At 35.4% G+C, this 19,656-nt stretch overlaps 1 long non-coding RNA gene across 1 annotated transcript in view; it reads left to right on the top strand.

The window, feature by feature from the left end:
• Positions 1-18,673, top strand: part of LOC105492684 (uncharacterized) — a 35,475-nt gene extending 16,802 nt beyond the window's left edge. Inside the window, exons 3-5 of the long non-coding RNA XR_011609761.1 lie at positions 13,025-13,091; positions 17,843-18,104; positions 18,470-18,673. This is a non-coding gene — a long non-coding RNA (uncharacterized lncRNA). The remainder of the gene's footprint in view (positions 1-13,024; positions 13,092-17,842; positions 18,105-18,469) is intronic.
• Positions 18,674-19,656: the final 983 nt, after the last annotated feature.

Genomic DNA, 19,656 nt, shown 5'->3' with positions numbered 1-19,656 from the left:
ACTAAGTAGTTTGATCTCTGTATGTATCTGACTGCAAACTGTGTGTATAATCCTGTACTTTATAAATATAATGATCTTATAACAGACCTGCTGAGCGTAAGTGGCCAGCTTAATGCATACAGCCTGTGAATCTTCATATTAATTACTTTTGCTCCCAAACTCTGTGTAGTGGAAAGAACTAGATGGGGGTTGGAATCATGGTTCTATGACTTATAAGGAGGACGTTGACAACCACTTAACCTCTTTGAGTGTCAGTTTTCTTATCTATATAAAGTGAGGATTAAAGTATTTACTTCACAAAGTTGTCTTTGTGGCTTAATGAGATATAAGAGCTTGTAAAACTACTTACTCAGTGCCAAGCACATAATAAGCCCACAATAAATGTTGATTTTAAAATATTATTCAGAAAGGAAATATATGTGAGATATCAGAACACATTTTAAAAACTGCCAATAAAACCAAGACTGGCCTTCCATGTGGAAATAGTAGAGATGGCACCTACTTTGCTAAAGTGGAATGTGAGAAAGATCTTAGCCTGCCTCTTGGCCTCCTTAAGAAATGTTCCCTTTAACTTATTTCAATGTGTCACCTAGTAAAGGTAATCTATTAAGTAGGTAACATACAAACAGGAGTTAGATTTTCCTCCATAGTGAATCCGTCTCTAAACGCTATAACCTAGCTGAACTAAGACCTGTGGCAGACAATTAGCAGAGGGAAGCACTGCACATTGCAGGTGAAGGTGGGAAGCATGCTGAAGCCAGAGGGAAGAGAAACAAGAAAGGAAATATCAACTCACTTTTCAGTCTCATGCAAGGGCCACCTGCACCTATGTGGTAATGCCCGTAAGTATGCATGTAGGGAATTTCTATAAGCAAAAAGGCCTGTTTTGGATTTGAAGGTATCCAAGTCCTGGTTGTCATCCCTACAAAGTTTGAGTGAATGGACTTGGCAAAGTATGCATTCAGGTGAAGGTACAGGCAGGTGTGCTGTGCTTACAGCTATCCTAGAAATTGGACTGGGTTTGCCAAACTTCAGGTTGCAAGTTGGAACTCCCTGGTCTTGCATAACCTTGATTTAAAATGATGATGATAGGTCTGTTTCTGCATCAGAAAGGAAAAAACAATGGTAAGAGAGAATAAACTCTCTTAAAGGAGGGATTAACTCTTTTCTTGAACTAGCTTCCTTGAAAAACAGCAGCAGGGAATAGTGTAAATGGGATCCAAATAGTTGTACCATGAATGCACACTATTTTTTTCCTTGTGGTTTCTCACCTCAGATTGTCCTTGAGGTAATTTTCATATCATGATGCTCACTTTTCTGATGTAGAAAATCAAAGCATATAAAGACATAACTATAACTTTGTTTACCGTCAATTCAGTAGCAAGCATTATAACAACTGTCATATATGAAGCATTGATCCTCTATTGCAGGATTTTACATGAATATCAATGAAAATAAAATAGAGATAATGCCGCCCATCTAATAAGGTTGTCATGAAATGTCAATTGATAATGTATGGAAGAGCTCATGGTGCAGTCCCTAACAGATGTTGTGTGTTGAATAAATGTTGGCTTTCTTTCTAAAACATTTTGTAAGTTATGTTTTTTTTATGGCTACAGTCTGGACCTGTGTAACAGTTTAGATGGATCATCTCATTCACTAAGGATCAAATGAAGCTGAGGTTTCACGTATTTGCAGGAGAGTAATAGGTGAATGTTCTGTAGTAGTTGAGGAAGAGAAAGGAATGGGACTATCTGCTGTCAATACAGAAAAGTCTGTGTTACAGGTCAAGTGCATGAAGACTTCCATTCTTTCAAAGAACTATGACTTCCCTTAGAATACTTGCTACTCGTTAATAGGTGGATGGATGATTCCAAGTTAGTGTAACACAGAGACATATGTTAGATTTATTTCACTTGTAGAAAACAGAAAAAGGTACAATAAAAAGGAAAACATTTGGCATCTGCTTCCAGCCAAAACAGATAAAAGGAACCAGATTTACGTGTCAGCCCTAAACAAAGCAAGCAACAAAAGAAACAGTAAAATATATGAAACAATGCTTTTCCCAGACAGCACAAAATAATCATTCTCAAGAGAAGGGAGACATAAGAAGTCAGTCCTATGATTACCCTCTTACAGCCTGAAAAGTTTCCAGGCTACAGTGCAGGTAGGGGAGTCCCAAATAGTCTCCCTAAGTTGAGATAACATGGGAGTCCAAAGAGACAGTTGAGATGACATGGGAGTCCAAAGAGACAAGGCACTGTGATTTACAAGGCAAGGTACTGAAGAAGAAAAAGCTGGCCAGGCACGGTGGTCCACACCTGTAATCCCAGCACTTTGGGAGGCTGAGTTGGGTGGATCACCTGAGGTCAGGAGTTTTACCAGCCTGACCAATATGGTGAAACCCTGTCTCTACTAAAAATACAAAAATAAAAAATAAAAAAATTAGCCGGGCTTGGTGATGGGCATCTCTAGTCCCAGCTACTTGGGAGGTTGAGACAGGTGAATCACTTGAACCCAGGAGATGGAAGTTACAGTGAGCCGAGATCGCCTGGCCTACAGATGGGACTCCATCAAAGAAAGAGAAAGAAGAGAAGGGAAGGGAGGGGAGGGGAAGGGAGGGGAGGGGAGGGGAGAGGAGGGGAGGGGAGGGAAGGGAAGGGAGGGGAGGGGAGGGGAGGGAGGGGAGGGGAGGGGAGGGAAGGGGAGGGGAGGGAGGGGAGGGGAGGGGAGGGAAGGGGAGGGGAGGGAAGGGAAGGGAAGGGAAGAAGGAAGGAAGGAAGGAAGGAAGGAAGGAAGGAAGGAAGGAAGGAAGGAAGGAAGGAAGGAAGGAAGGAAGGAAGGAAGGAAGGAAAAAGAGAGAGAGAAGAGAGAGAGGAGAGAGGGAAGAGAAGAGAAGAGAAGAGAAGAGAAGAGAAGAGAAGAGAAGAGAAGAGAAGAGAAGAGAAGAGAAGAGAAGAGAAAGAGCTACACAGAGAGATAGCTCCCCATACCAGGAGAGGTTCTCCCCTGGGCCTTGAACTAAGTGTTGATCATTGTATTTATGTAAGGAAATAATCCATGGCCAGGGAAAGAACCACTCAATAGGAGAAAAGGAAAAAATCTTTGAAACTCACACATAAATAGGAATTGTTTGTATTCCAGTATTGTATTCCCACCAGTCAATGAGAATCAGAAAATCTCATAATTCAGGGATTTGCCTCAGTAGTAGTCTAAGCAAAGCTAGATTAAAGACTACTTTGGTCCTGCATCACAAAGCTTAAAGGCAAGCTTCAAAAGGATCAAATAACTAACAACTTATCTTATCTGTGCCCCAGAGCAAAGTTCAAGAACATGTATAGGAATACAGAAATTTCTAGTTCCTCAAAAGGAAAAATGTATAATGTATTACATCCCATTAAAAATTACCATGCATGCAATGAAGCAGGCAAATACTACACATAATAAAGAGAAAAATCAATCAATTGAAATTGACCAAGAAGTGACACGGATGATTGAATTCGTAGTTACAGGATGTTAAAACATTCATTTATTATAATTGTATTCTATATGTTTGAGGAGGCAAAGGACTTCTTCCCCCTAGACAATTAAGATGCTTGAAAGAGTTCTTTATACTTGTCATCCTTGCTTTCTCTCCTCCTGCTTCTCTCAAACCCACTCCAATCAGTTTACATAATCTCTATGTTGTCATGCCCTTGGTCTGTCCTCCATCTTCATTCTCTTTGACCCATGAGCAGCAGTTGACACATTAGTTCATTCCTTTATTTCTTGAAATTCTTCACTTGCCTTCTAGGACACCACTCGCTCAGGTTTTCTCCTATTTTCTTGGCTACTGTTCTTCTGACCTTTTTGCTTGTTTCTCTTCATCTTCCTGGCCTTTAAATTTTGGAATATTCCATGGTTTAGTTGTCAGGTCTTTTTTCTTCCCTATCTATATTCATTCCTTAGATGATCTTATCTGGTCTCAGTACTAAATACCATCCACAAAACTCCCAAATGTACATCTCCATCTCCAGCCTAGATATCTTTCTAAATTCCTGAATTCTCTAATTAAATGTCTAATAGATATTCCAAACTTCACAAGTTGAAAGCACTTGATTTTTCTGACTTAGCTTTGCCCAACTTTTCTTCCTATAGGCTTTCCCATGTCAATACATGTCATACGTCTTCTCAGCCACAAGTCTCAGTTATCCTTGAGTTTTTTCTTTTACAACTCACATCTGCTCCACCAGGAAATCTTGATGCTTCCACTTTCAAAGAATATTGAGAATTCAATCACTTTCAACCACCTCCACTGTCCCCTTCCCAATATATAGCATATGGATTACTGTCATTATTTCCAAAGTGGTCTTTCTCCTTACACTTTTGCTTATTTCCAGCCTGTTTACCATCCAGCAGCCAGAAAAAGTATTTACAAATTCAAGTCATAGCTCATCACTGCTCCACTCAAAGCCCTCCAACACTGTTTATTTCATTGACAGTAAAATCTCACTGGCTTTACAATGGCTGACAAAGTCCTGCTCAATCTCAGAGCACGAGTTCCACCCAACCCAACCTGCCTCAGCTTCCACCACTTTATTCCTTCCTCTGTCTGCTCCAGTCTCGCTGGCCTCCTCACTGGTCCTTAGACATACCAACACACCCCCACCGTTGCACCTTCTGTTCCCTCAGCTTGGAATCATCCTTCGCTGGTAAATCTACACCATTTCCCTACGTCCTGCAAGTCTCTGCTCAAATATCTTTTTATCAGAGAAGCCTTTCCTAATCACCCTGTAGGAGCAGGACATCCTATCTTCTTTTTCCCTAGATTATCAGCTAAATGAATGAATGAATACTCATCTTCTAATGCAATTATCTCTTTAGAGTAGACATATGGGAGTGGGATCACTGACTCCAAGGATATAAATATTAAAGATATATTTGACACATTTGAACAATTTATATTCCTATAACAGAGTACAAAACAATGCCATTGCCCCAACCCTCACCAAAAGCAGTCTTGTCAATTGCTTTTATTTTTAATGAACTGATAGGCAAAATATTTTTTATTCAATTTTTATTTTTTATTCAAATTTTGGGATTAGTTGCATGTTTTATGTATATTTTATCAAGAATTTGTACACCCATCATTTATGTTCATACCTAGATTATGTTCTTTGTTCACTTTTATATTATGAATATTTCTTTTTTTGACTTGTTCAGTGTATTAAATATGTTTAAATTGTAAAAGGAAGAAAAAAGTGAAAAGAAAACTTCAGATTACAGGACATGGAAGGTATTTTTCAAAAACAGACAAAAATTGAACTTCTAGGGATTAAAAAAATATATATATTATATATATAGAGAGAGAGACACACACACACACATATTTTGTTTCTAAAACATTGTGCATTTAGGTGACAGGGCATAAATAGTGAACTGAAGACCAAATTAATGTCGCTTTCTGGCCCGATAAGTGTACATTTCCATTTTGCCTTTTCTACAACCTGCTTAGAGCCCACCTTGTATTATAGAACACTGAGGAAATCGCTTAACTTCTCCAACTGTACTTTCTTCACTCATGAAATGGTGGCAACACTAACCTGAAGAAATGTTGAGAGAATTAGAAAAAGTCTGCACAAGTCATGGGTCAGTAGTCCTAACAAAGATGCCTGTTTGGTGCTGCCTTTGCTGTCCACCACTGCAGGTGCTAAGGAAGCATCTCTCCCACCAGCTTACGCCCACCTGAGCACCAGAACTCCCAGTGGGCTGGGGACAGAAGTTTCCCATTCTCAGTGTCTTAATTTCAGTATCCAAGGACTTCTTCTCGGCTGGTCCCAAGATGTCTAGTAGGCTTCTGAATTAGGTTATCTCACAACCCTGAATAATACATTACTAAATCAAGTATTTAAATTATAAGCAAAAAGAAATAAAACATGGAAACTACAAGGAAACAAAACCTGTCCCTTAGTATATTTTGAAAGACACCTAAAACTATTTTCAATGTAGTATTTTACATTTTTTATTGTGGATTATAAAGCATTTACAGGAAATACCACAAAATTAAATGTATCATTCAATACATTTTTGTAAAGTAAACATGAATGTAGCCACCACCCTGGTCAAAGAAACAGCTGGATGCTGAATGCTGGGTGCTGGGTGCTGGGTGCTGGGTACTGGTGCTAGTGCTGTAGGAGCTTATAGGCACCACAGGAACTTCCCCACATAGCCCCCAGCTCTATCTTCCTCCTCTACAAAAGTAATCACTATCCTGAATTCTGGCATTATAAGTTAGTTTTGCCTGTTTTTGAGTGTTATGTAAATAGAATCTATAGTAGATGTTCCTCTAAAATTGACATTTTTCTCTCAATATTGTGTTCATGAAATATATGCATGTTACAGTATGTAGCTATAGTTTTTAATTTTTATTTCTGTGTAACATTTATTTGTGTCAATATTCCATAAATAAATAAACTAATAGTTTACTGATCCAGGACACTGTTGATTGATATTTGAGTTATTTCTAGTTTGGGGGATTTTAAAGTAATGTTATTATAAACCCTCACGTATCCAACTCTTGGTGTTTCTTTTGTATAACAATCTGACAATAAAGTTTATTGTTCATGGTATATATGTATTATCTATTCTTAGTAGATAATATCAAACAGCCGTTTTCTAGGTGGGTGTGCTAATATTCACTCCCACTCGCAACCAGTTCCAGGAACTCTACACTCTTGCCAACATTTGGTATTGCTGATATCTTGATTTTTATCTACTCTAATACATATGCAGTGGTACATCATTTGCTATTAATTCACATTTTTCTTAAGACTAATAAGGTTTTCTGGGCATATTGGCCATTTCCTAACCTTGCTGGCCATTTATACATCTTTTATGAAATGTCTGTTCAAGTCGCTCCAATTTTTTCACTGTTACCTATGTTTTGCTTACCAATTTGTACTCATTCTATATATATTCAGGACACAAAAGCCCCTTATCAGATATACTTGTGGGAAATATCTTTTCTCCTTTCAGAACTTACATTTTCCTGTATTTTTTGATAAATAAATAATTTTAATTGAGATAAATTAATAAGTATTTCCTCTGTGGTTATCTTTCTCTACTGAAGAGAATAAAACACTTTTTCCTATTATCTTCTGGAAGCATAATTTGTTTCTTACAATTAAGTTTACTATCTTTCTGAAATTAATGTTCATGTATGTTGTATGGTATGTGGTAAAGATCAAATTTATATTTTCTATATGATATTCAATTTACTCAACACCATTTAAAGAAATTCTGTACTGCTCTGCACTAGCGAATTTGTCATGAATTAAGTGTCCATTTGTGTTTCAGTCTGTTTCTGAGCTCTCAATTTTATTCTACTAGCCTATTTATCAGTACTTGAATAAATACCACATTAGCCTGAAATTGTATACTAATTCTTAATATCTTCATGAGAAAGTCCTTCTGTCTTGTTTTTCACTATGTAAGTCTGTCAGCTAATTTTAGTTCTGTATGTATGTATTTCCAATTATATATGACAATTAGCATGTTGAGTGACATACAACGTATATACAAACATAAAAATTATTGAGGTATTTTATGGGAATACATACAAACTATAGATCATTTTGAGAAGAAATGACATCTTTACAATATCAAGTCCTTACAATGACATATCGATTTATTTATTTAGGTCTTCTCTAATTTCTATGAATAATGCTTTACAGTTGTCTTAGAAGCAATCTTGTACATCATTAACTCAATTTATTTCTAGATAAACTGTATTTTAAATTTCATTGTGGAAAAAATACAACATAAGCAACACCATTCTGAACACAGGAACTGGCAAACAGTTCATGACAAAGATGACAAAAGCAATCACAACAAAGGCAAAAATTGACAAATGGGATCTAAATAAACTAATGAGCTTCTGCACAGCAAAAGAAACTATCAACAGACTAAACATCAACCTACAGAATGGGAGACAATTTTTGCAAACTATGCATCTGACAAAGGTCTACTATCTAGCATCTATAAGGAACTTAAACAAATCTACAAGAAAAAAAGACAACCCCATTAAAAAGTGGGCAAAGACCACAGACAGACACTTTTCAATAGGTGACATACATGTAGCCAACAAACATATGAAAAAAAGCTCAATATCTCTGATCATTAGAGAAATACAAATCAAACCACAATGAGACACCATCTCACACTAGTCAGAATGGCTATTATTTAAATATCAAAAAATTACATGCTGACAAGGTTATGGAGAAAAGGAACGCTTATACACTTTTGATGGGAGTAAAAATTAGTTCAACCATTGTGGAAAGCGCTGTGGTGATTCCTCAAAGAGCTAAAAAGAGAACTACCATTCAACCCAACAATCCCATTATTGGGTACATACACAAAGGAATATAAATTATTCTACCATAAAGACAAATGCCCAAGTATATTCATTGCAGCACTATTCAAAATAGCAAAGACATGGAATCAGTCTATATGCCGGACAATGGCAGACTGGTTAAAGAAAATGCAGCATATATACACCATGGAATACTGTGCAGCTATAAAAAATAATGAGATTGTGTCCTTTGTGGGAACATGGATGGAGCTAGAGGCCATTATCCTCAGCAAACTAATGCAGGAACAGAAAACCAAATACCACATGTTCTCACTTATAAATGGGGGCTAAATGATGAGAATACGTGGACACACAGAGGGCAGCAACAGACACTGGGGTCTAGTTGACGGTGCAGGGTGGGAGAAGGCAGAAGATCAGAAAAAATAACTATTGGGTACGAGGATTAGTACCTCGGTGATGAAATAATCTGTACAACAAACCCCCATGACACAAGTTTACCTCTGTAAAAAACCTGCACATGTACCCCTAAACCTAAAATAAAAGTTTTAAAAAATGAAAAGTCAAAAAAATTTAAAAAATAAAACTTATTTATCCCAAAAGAGAGAAATGTAATTAAATTTTTATATTTAACAAATATTCAGCAAGTAGCTAAACTCACTAATTCTAATAACTTGTTTGTAATTTAAAGATTATTTTTGTATGAAAATCATGTCATCTGAGAATAATGGTAGTTTTATTTCTAATTTTCCCAACCTTATATATTTTCCTATTTTTGTAAATTTATTTATTGCATAAGATCTCCCGTATATAGTTGAATTGTAAGGGTGATAGTAGCCATCTTTGCCTAATTTCTGATAACAAAGGGAAAACTTTTAACTACATCATTTAGTATTATATTTACAATAGGTTTTATTCAGACCCTGTTTATCAGATTAAAGATGAGATCTTCTGACCTCAATTTGCCAAACCGTTTTTTTTTTTTTGTCATAAATGAATGATTTATCAGAAATCTTTTGCATGTTTTATGGTAACATTATTTTTCTTCTCTACTCTGTTAATGTGGTAGTTTATATTGGCTACTTTTCAAAAGGTAAAGAACTCAACTTGTTGGATTATCTGTTTTCATAGTTGCTAGATCTTGTTTACTAATGTTTTGTTTAGGATTTTTTCATCTACATTCAGAAGTGAGATTGTGCTGTAATTTTTCTTCCTTTTATTATTGCCAGATTTGAGTGTCAAAGATACATTCATAAAACAGGTTGTGAAATGTTTCTTTTTCATTATTCTTAGACATGTTTGTGCAAGCCTTTTTATATCTTGTTTTAAATTTTTAATAAAATTAAGTGGTGAAACCCTCTTGGCCTAGCATTTTATATGTGGAAAAAGGTTTCAGTTTTTAATTAAAGATTCAAGGTACTTAATAGTTATAGGATTTACACATATTTTCTCTTTCTTTCCTGTCACTCTTAGTAAATTATGATTTTCTAGGAATATATACATCATCTCTATATTTTCTATGGATTCAAATGTAGTTGTTCTTGACGGTTTCTTATTTTTAGTATATACAGAGTATATAGTAATGTTCAGTTTTCATTCCTGATATTGGTGATTTGTGTTTTTTTTCTAGAATTTTCGTGACTTCTTTCCTAATTGTTTTCTAAAAACATGATTTTGATCACTGTTATCAATGTTATTAATCTTGCAATGAGTTTTATTTTTATGTATAGTATATATTATAAAACTTATCTTTGTAAATTTTCTTTAATGAATGTTTGCTTCTAAACTAATTTCTGCCCTTTATTATTGTCTTCCTTTTTTTTTTTTTTTTTTTTTTTTTTTTTTTTTTTTTTGAGACAGAGTCTTGCTCTGTCACCCAGGCTAGAGTACAGTGGCATGATCTCAGCTCACTGCAGACTCTGCCTCCCAGGTTCAAGCAATTCTCCTGCCTCAGCCTCCAGAGTAGCTGGGATTACAGGCACCTGCCACTGCACCCAGCCAATTTTTGTATTTTTTAGTAGAGACGGGGTTTCACCATCTTGGCCAGGCTGGTCTCAAACTCCTGATCTCATGATCCACCCACCTTGGCCTCCCAAAGTGCTGGGATTACAGGCATGAGCCACCGTGCCCGGCCTATTTCCTTATTTTCTAACTTTCAGCAATACATACTTAGCTTGTTGATTTTCAGTCTTTACTTTTCAAATATATCCATTTAATGCTTAAATTTCTCTTCAAATATTCCTTATCTGCAATCTCATAATATTTAGATAAGTTCTTTCACTGTCACTTGATTCAAAATATTCATAATTTTCATTTGGAATCTTTCTTTGATCCATGGGTTAAGCAATCCATTTTTTAACTGCTTGATTTCTTAACTATTGAGAGCAGTGTCTAAAAATACATCTCTATGATGATATGTTAGGCTATTTTTCCTTTTATACTGTCAACTTTTTCATATATTTGAGGCTACATTTTTTTAAATGTATAATAGTTACATTTTCTTAGTGAGTTCCTTTTATCACCATTTATCATGACATTCTTTATCTCTGGAAATGCTTTAGTCTATATAGTCTGTTCATTGTCAGACAATAACACCAGTTTTTGCTTCGTTGACATTTTTTGGTATTAATTTTTTAAAATGATTTTGCCTGTATTTTAAGTATTCTTATATTTTTGAGGCATTTCTTACAAACAGCACATATATAGGGTTGCTTTTGTTTTATCCAACTAAACTCTATATTTTAATTATAGAATTGGGCCCATTTACCTGTGATATAATTACTAATATAATAGAGACTAAATCTACTATAATTTACCATGATTTCCATTTTTCCCCACCAGTTTTTGTAATGTAACATTTTCATCTCTTTTCTTCCCTTCATCTAGATTGATCTTTTTCACTCCCCCTTCCCCTCCCCTTCACCAATAAAAGGCTTCCTTTACTGTATTTTAGTAGTGAACAAAGAGATTATAATCTGCTACTTACTAGAATGTGATGGTAGCTGTTTCCTAAGTAAGGCAAGGTTAATAAAACTCTTTGTTGCCATTTACCCACCTCCCAACAATCTGCTTTAATTTTATATATATTTTAAATCACCAAGACATTATCATTTCATATAGTCAATATTCAGATAGTGTTTTATACAGACAATTGTCATTTAGATTTGTCCTCACATTGAACAAACTTTTGTTCTTTATTTCTTCTATCATTTTTAAACTTCGGTCTGGGATATTTCTCCTACCAGAAATATAAGTTTTAATATTTCCTTTGGTTCTTTAGTGTGAATGTTTCCTTTTTATATATCATTGATAAATTCTCTTACTCTTGTTTGACTGAAATATATATATTTCACCTTTATCCATAAAAACATTTTGTATATGCATAAACATCTAAGATGTCGTGAATTTTCTTTCTGCAATGTAAAGATGCTTCCTTGTATTTTGGCTTCCATAGGTTCTGGTGAGGAGTGTGTTCTGAGTGAAAGTCTTTTGACCGTAATCGGTCTCTTTTCTTTTTCCTCGTTTCTTGAAGTTACACTCTGAGGTACCTAGATGTAGCTTTCTTGCCACTTTCACTCCTTATATAAGTGTTCCTCTGTTTGAATCCTCAAGAAGCAGACACTGTGGCACAGACGAATGTGGCATTACTTTATTTGAGAAGTGCAAACCCAGGGTAGTATAGGTGTGGAAAATGGGAAATGAGACAGAAAATATGCAAGGAATGTCATAAAATGTGTTACTATACTATTACATCAAGCTGCCAAGAAACATGGTAGCTGCTCAGTAGCTGAGTTTACTTTCTGGCATACATAACGTCTTAATAAGGGGTGCAAAAGGGAACCACACCTAGGAATATTCCATGGAAGAAAGAACAGAGCTAACTCTCTATGACTAGGTAACTGTGTTACCTTATCCCTTGATAGCCATTCAGGAAACCAGACAATGCTTGGGAATATAATGTATACAGCTTGAAACTAAGGATTCATGTATGTCATTAATCTAGAACATTCTCAGGCATTACTTCTTCAAATGTTGCTTTTGCCTTATTCTGCCTCTTTTTCTAGGATACCAGTTACATGCATGTGAGACTGTCTTACCATATCCTCTACATGTCAGTCCTTCTCTTCCATTTTCCCATTTTTTTTGCTTATCTGGGTTTCATTCTAGATATTTTACTCTAGTCTAACTTCTAGTTGCTACATTTTTAAAAAAGTTCAGTTGTATCTGCCTTTAATCCCATACATTGAGTTCTAAATTTCAGATATTAGGTTTTCCAATTTTATAACTTCTCTTGGAAGTTTTAGAGTTACTAGGCCTCTCCCAAAATCCTCAGTGTGTTCTTTTATCTTCTTAAATACTTTAAGCATAGCTATTTTAAGTGTTACGTCTGATTGCTATATTAATTGGAGGCCAATGGGTCTTTTTCTATTGTGTTATTATTTTCTTTTCTTTTACTGTTTCATTACTTTACATGACTTGTAGTTTTAATTGAGGATTGTGTATTGCATATATTACCTTTTTGTAAGAAGAATTTGCCTCTAGCAGATACCTATAAGCACATTCAATCTGAAATAAACAATTTTCAAGGAGGAGAAGGCTAGAAATGGTCCTCTAAAAATATAGCGGCAGAAGTAAACTTTGTTTTTTCTTTATATAGATTCTTGTTATGTTTCCCAGGCTGATCTCAAATTCCTGGACTTAAGTGATCCTCCTGCTTCAGCCTCCAGAGCATCTGGGATTACAGGTGTGAGTCACCATCTCCTATATACCTTATTCTGCATACATTATTTCTTGTAATTAAATGGTATTTTTTTAAGTAAAGTAGTTTTATCCTCTTATTCAAGAGGAGAAACCAGAAGATCAAAGTGCCAATAATTTAATTAAAAATATGCCTCTAGTATGCAGCAGAGAAGAAATTCAAATCCTGCTCTGTGATGCCAAATATTCTACTCATGCCTCCTCACTACAAGACTCTGCTAACCCTCTCTACACATAATTGAACCAGATCCCGTTGTAGCTACAAAAGTAGTCAGGATTGTCTGAAATTTAGTTAGAAACTCTTCTAAATTGCCTATGTACAATAGTCAGCAATCTGCAAGGAAAATCTGTAAGATAAATAAAACCTGGCGACTGAGTTTTTAAAAAGAAACCACCAACCCAAAACTCTGACATAAGGAAAACAAAATCAAAGGCTGACTGACCAAACCTTTACTCTGGGACTGATTTGTTTAATGTGTCAGAGTAAAGCCCCATCCAGTCAACTGTCCCCTGATGAGTACTCTTGGAAACTCAATTCCTTGTATGCTTTGGGCAGCTTTATGCCAGCTTGAACTCTTTAGCCAGACATTCTCCTCTAGATCCAGGTCCTCATAGTTAAAATTACAGGGGAATTTACAGCACCACATTCCTCCTCTCATGTGGTGGGAGGAAAGGGAAAAGAGTTTCACCATCCCTTTTTAAACAATGATTTAAACTCTTTCAAGACTTTGTGCTTTTTATTGAACCATTTATGGAAAATTTTGAAGAGGTTCAGTGAATTCCATTGAAATGGAACTTAAATTAAAAGGAATTTCTTCCTCCTGGAGTTCCATGGTATTTATTCGACTCTCACATCAATTAGGCTATGAGTCACTCTTTTTAAGAGGCAGTTTGGTTAGGTATCTTATTTGGCCTTAATTTAATAAAACGGAAGCTGTTGAGCTCAGTAATTACGACCTTGCTGGGAGACACTTCTGCTTTGAATGCTTTGACTCTTTCGCAAGCACAGCTGAAGGTCTGAATGCTGCCATAACTATTTGTCTTTATTCTCAGAGTTTGTATTATTGAAGGTTTGCATAGCTTCCAAGAACATCACTGTATTTGAGACTTAGATATTGAGTATAAAGGCATTTCAGTGTAATATTTGTAATAGAAACTTTCTAAAAAAAAAAAAAAAGAATTCAAGTGATTGTAAAAGCTCAAAGGAACTGAGTAAAGGAAAAGTTCAAATTTGAGAAAAGGTTGGAATTTCACCATAATCTGAAGGGCAATAAAGAACCCATTGAACATGATTCTTAGAATCAAACCATTTCTCACGTGGAGGCTGAGCACACATATTTCATGGGCTAAGGTAAAAGCAGGGAAGGTTGAAAATGTTTGTCTCTGTCATAGCTGCTTCTTTTTGGCTCTCCTCCCAGCAGCTTCAGTGCTGAGGCTACTGGCAAAGGAAACACCAGGGGATCGGTGAGTAAGAACTTGTCAAAGGAACAAAGTCTGAAGATGGAATGGAGGAAGAGGAGAAAATCTTCCACACACACAAAAAAATATTAAAATCTCATCTTCAAGGAAATACTGAATCCACATAGCACTCCCCTCCCCTCCCCTCTCAGCCATGGCATTACTCACCATCTCACAGAGGAAAAAGAGAAATATAAAATAAAAAGTGGAAACAACCATTAAAAATACTTAGCCACTCCCATGTGTCCTGGGAAACTGAGAACACAGTAACTACCAAACAAATTACATGATGTCACATGCCAGATACTTAAAGGATAACATCACCCCATCTTTAGAAACAGAAAAAAATAACAAAAGCAACAAAGCCATAACTACATCATGTATATCTTTCTCCTCTCATATGTCTATGAAGTATTTCATACAAATATAGAATGTATGTAAACGCCAATGAGAAAAAAAATGCAATAGCAAAAGAATTTGTATACAAATGTTCGTGTCAGCTTTACTCATAATAGCCCCATACTAGAAACAACCCCCAAGTCCATCAATAGGTAAATGGATAAACAAATTATAGGACATACACACAAGGAAATATATACAGCTAATAAATAAATAAAATGAGGGAGTATGCAAACCACTGATACATGCAAAGACGTGGATGTATTTTAAAATTAGTGTACTGAGTGAAGTAAGCCAGACAAAAAGATTACAAAAGAAATATCATTTACATGAAATTTTAGGAAGAAAACCATCTTTAAGAGAGAAAGCAGATCAGTGGCTGGTTGGGGAGAGAGGGTAGCTACTATTCATTACAAAAGCACATGAGATAATTTTGGGAAAGCTGATAGAGATGTCATACATATGATTATGGCAGTGGTTATAAGAGTATAAACATTTGTCAAAACTCAATTTCACGTTTAAGAGAGGTGTATTCAATTGCATGAAAATTAAACATACTTCAATAAAGTGTATATTTAATGTGATGCATGCAGGAAGGAAAAAAAACAAGCCTAAAACTTGGATATTCTCTTTAGAGCCTATGCCTATACCAACAAGTATAGGTAAAAATATAAATATAGTCAGAATATTGGTTTTATAAAGCCACTGGGATGTTGCTTTATGTGGAGTTTTTTATCCAAAAGAAAGAGGAGACTCCCTTCTCTTCACCAGGCTCCAGATGGGCAAATAGCTTTTTTGTAAGGCAGGGAATAAAAGATAACGGAACTTCCAGAGATAGTTTTCAGGCAGAGACCGTCCTTCATTTTCTACTCAAGATATTATTAAGCAATAATTAGATGTTACACACATTAGTTTCTCAGCCTTCTCTTGGGACACGCCTTTGCTCAAACTGTCGAGAATATTTGGAAGCACTGAAACCGGCCCCACCTCCCATCTAACATGTGTAGACAAAAACACATGCATTCATAGTCAGCTCTGTGGACACTGTAGCCACACTTTCCCCATGAGATTATCTGTTTCTTTTGTTAGCAAAAACAAATAAACAAAAACAAAATAGTTGACAGTTATGATGTTAAATTACATAAATTTCTTTTTCAATGTGGACATTGAAAGGCAAGTTGCTCCTATTCTCTAATGAAAATACAACAAAGGAGCGAGCATACAAAATTTAGCTTCACCTAATACAAAATATAAAGGCTGTAGAAAGGTTTTTTCTTTCATTCTTTTTCCCCACCAAGTTAAAACTTAAATAAATTATCTGATAGGCCTAGAACAGCCTAGGCTTTGCTGTAACATTAAACTCTGTGTAGTCAGAGTTAAATAGTAAGTAATAATGTTCTACCAACTTAATATCCACTATTTGTTTCTAATATGCATAACAACCATAAGAGATAGGTTCTGTTACTAACACCATTTTACATATGTAGAAACTGGGATATTGAGAGTGAGGTAAACTTATCTGCAGTTGTACAGCTAGCAGTAGGTATACCTAAACACAAATGTAAATAGTCTGTCCTTAGTTTACACAGTTTTACCCACCACACTACAGTGCATTGTCATTTAATAAGTGAACAGGCTTTGACCTGCCATCAACAGGTGTCTCCCTTGCCTGCCATATGTCTTAATTTGTTTGTCTTTGCAGAATTATGGGCTACCTTGACTCAAAGTGCCAGGCATGGTACTAATATGTGAGTCTCCAGGAAAGTGGGTTCAATATCAATGAAAATTTTCAGAAACCAATCTGTAGGGGCTATTTTTCTTTTACCTGAAATTTAGGAGATCCCAAAGAAAGGTATATTCTAAGCAAGACAGTCATTTTTTCCTTTGTTCTTATAATAAATAAAAAATAAAAAGCATCACATAGTATGCTAAATGCAACACTTCTCATGTTTTAATTATTGTAACATTTAATTAAATATGGTAAGCCTCATTTTAGATGAAAAATGGGTTTTGACGGACTAAATAAGTTATTGAAGGTCAAGCATCTACTAAGTGTTAGAATTCAGAATCAAAACAAGTTTTGTCTGTTTCCAAAGTCTGCATCACTAATCACTAATCTGTAGAGATTTAACAACATAAGGTGATTCGCTTTTCAGCCAACTATGACTGACCCTATATGGGGATAACTCTAGGAGAAACTTAGGAGATGGGGAAGAGCACTAAATGGCTGAATCTGGCATCGATTGCTGCTTTTTTCCTACCTCAGAGAATAATCTTAAAGTTTTCTGTTTGAATGAGTCCTGTATGACTAATATTTTTAAGTGCTAGCTTAATTACCTATTGCAGAACTTTTGCTACCTGAAAATCTAAAACAAATACCTGAAAAGCATGTAATTCATATTTGAGAATACCCTGCTGAAAAGGTTCTTATAAACATGGTATGAGGTGATATGCCGTATCTTTCTACCCTCCATATGTTCTCCATTATCACTTATAGGATCCTGGAGCTCTGTTATAAATATTAAATGAAAAGAATAATTTTATTTGGCTTCAAGTACTGAATCCAAGAAGGTTTTTATTATTAGGTTGCCTTATTTCTTTCATTATTTCTGATGTATATCAATAAAGTTTCTATAATAATTTATATAGCATTATATGCTTATACAGTAGGGGTAAGAAAACAAAGACTTTAGAGAATCCTAATGACTCATGGACTTAAAATAAAAAGATGGTATTCATTTTAACATAAAATAGAAGGATTTGATCCTAGTAAAGTTTTGTCTTTCAAATAGCTAAGATCGTTGACAACTTTTTGAAAACGTTTTCTTTAGCTTTCCATAACAACATTAGAAAAAAGCTTTTTTTATTTTCAATTTTTAGAAATCTATGTTCTAAATATTCAAGATCTAAAGTGATAACAAGTTTTGGGGGATAAATAAAACGAGCGATCTACAGAGCAACCTAGCATACCAACAGCCACAAGCAACAGAGTCTCAAGAAAAACCTGCTCCCCCTAGCCAAGTGATCGGGACAGGGGCAGCCTAACAATACAGCAAATGTTTAGACAGTAAACACTCTACTCAAACCAAACACCACAGGAAAACCTGAATTTCAACGCATCCCTACAAACACAGACTAATTGGTGAGCATAGACTTCTACCCGCACACAACCATAACTAAGTGTCCCTCCAATCCCCACCAGAGTGGTGCCCAAGGAGGCCAAGGGGTAAGCAGAAACTTCTATTTCTACCCCTGGTAGCAAGCCCTTTTCCAGTTGTGGCGTCAGTAGAGACCACAGAAGGGCAAAGGGTGATTGTGTAATTCCACTCTCACCCATCCATAATGAAGTGTCCTCCCAATGGGGTTGGTATCAGAAGAGGCCTAGTGGAGAATCAGAAATTTCACCATCTCCCAGATATGATAAAGCTAACCTCCCCATACCCTCAACCCACCAGTGTCAGTGGAAGCTAGAGAGAAGCAGTAATAAAGCACTTTTTCCCTTCCCAGGCAGCGTGGTATCAGTGAAGACTTAATGGAGAGCCAGAACTTCAAACTCTGCCTAACAATAATGAGGAATCTCTCTCCAACTGAGCTGTCACAAGAGGTTGAAGAGGGAACCTGGACTCTACTACCATTTGTCAGTAATGATGTAACACCTTCCTTTAAAGGACGCCAGCTAAAACAAAATATTTAACTAAGATCCATGGTCTCATAACGAAATACCCAAAATGTGCCAGTACAATAAAAATATCACTTTGATGTCATAACAAGAACCAGACAAATTGCAACTTAAATAAGAAAAGATAGTCAATAATTCACCAAGATGACATAGATGCTGAAAATCTCTGACAAGGATTTTAAAGCAGTCATTATAAAAATGTTTTATTAAGTAATTTACAAGCATGTTTGAAACAAATGAAAAAGTATTTCCTTTGCAAAAAAAAAAAAGAAATGAAGAACCAACAACCAAATTAAAAAATAATAATAACCTCACGGGATAGATTCAATAGCAGAATGGAGAGGACAGAGGAAAGAATCAACGAACTTAATATAAAACAATAGAAACTGCTCAATCTGAAGGACAGAGAGAAATAGACCTTTAAAAAAACCTAAATAATCAGATACCCAGAAACCTATAGGACCATAAGAAATATCAAATATATGTATTATAAGAGTAGCAAAAGTGGAGGAGAAAGAGGGTGTGACTAAAAGATATTTGAAGAAACACTGGATATCCATTGGCACAAACATGAATCTTAACCTAAATGACAACCTTATACAAAAATAAACTCAAAATGGATTATAGATTTAAATGGAAATTATAAAACTACAAACTTTTAGAATATAATGTAGAAGAAAATCTGTATGACCTTTAGCAGGGAGTTTTTAGACATGTTATCAACAGCAAAATTTATTTTTTAAAAATCAATTGATTAGATTTCATCAAAGCTAAAAGTTTTACTCTAGAAAGACCCTGTTAAGAGTATGAAAACACAAACTAAAGACTAAGAGAAAATATCTCACAAGACCTGTATCTAGAGCATATAAAGAACTCTAACGAAACTTGAAAATTAAGAAAACATAAAATTTTAAAATGGACAAAAGACACGATGAGATATTTCTTCAAAGAAGTTGTACAGATGTCAAATAAGCACATGAAAAGATACTCAACATCACTAACCATCAAGGAAATG

This window comes from Macaca nemestrina, chromosome 11, assembly GCF_043159975.1.
Source record: "Macaca nemestrina isolate mMacNem1 chromosome 11, mMacNem.hap1, whole genome shotgun sequence".
In the NCBI taxonomy this organism is placed as follows: Eukaryota; Metazoa; Chordata; class Mammalia; order Primates; family Cercopithecidae; genus Macaca; species Macaca nemestrina.
The sequence above is the reverse complement of the archived record's forward strand: the minus strand, read 5'-3'. Positions and strand labels throughout refer to the sequence as shown.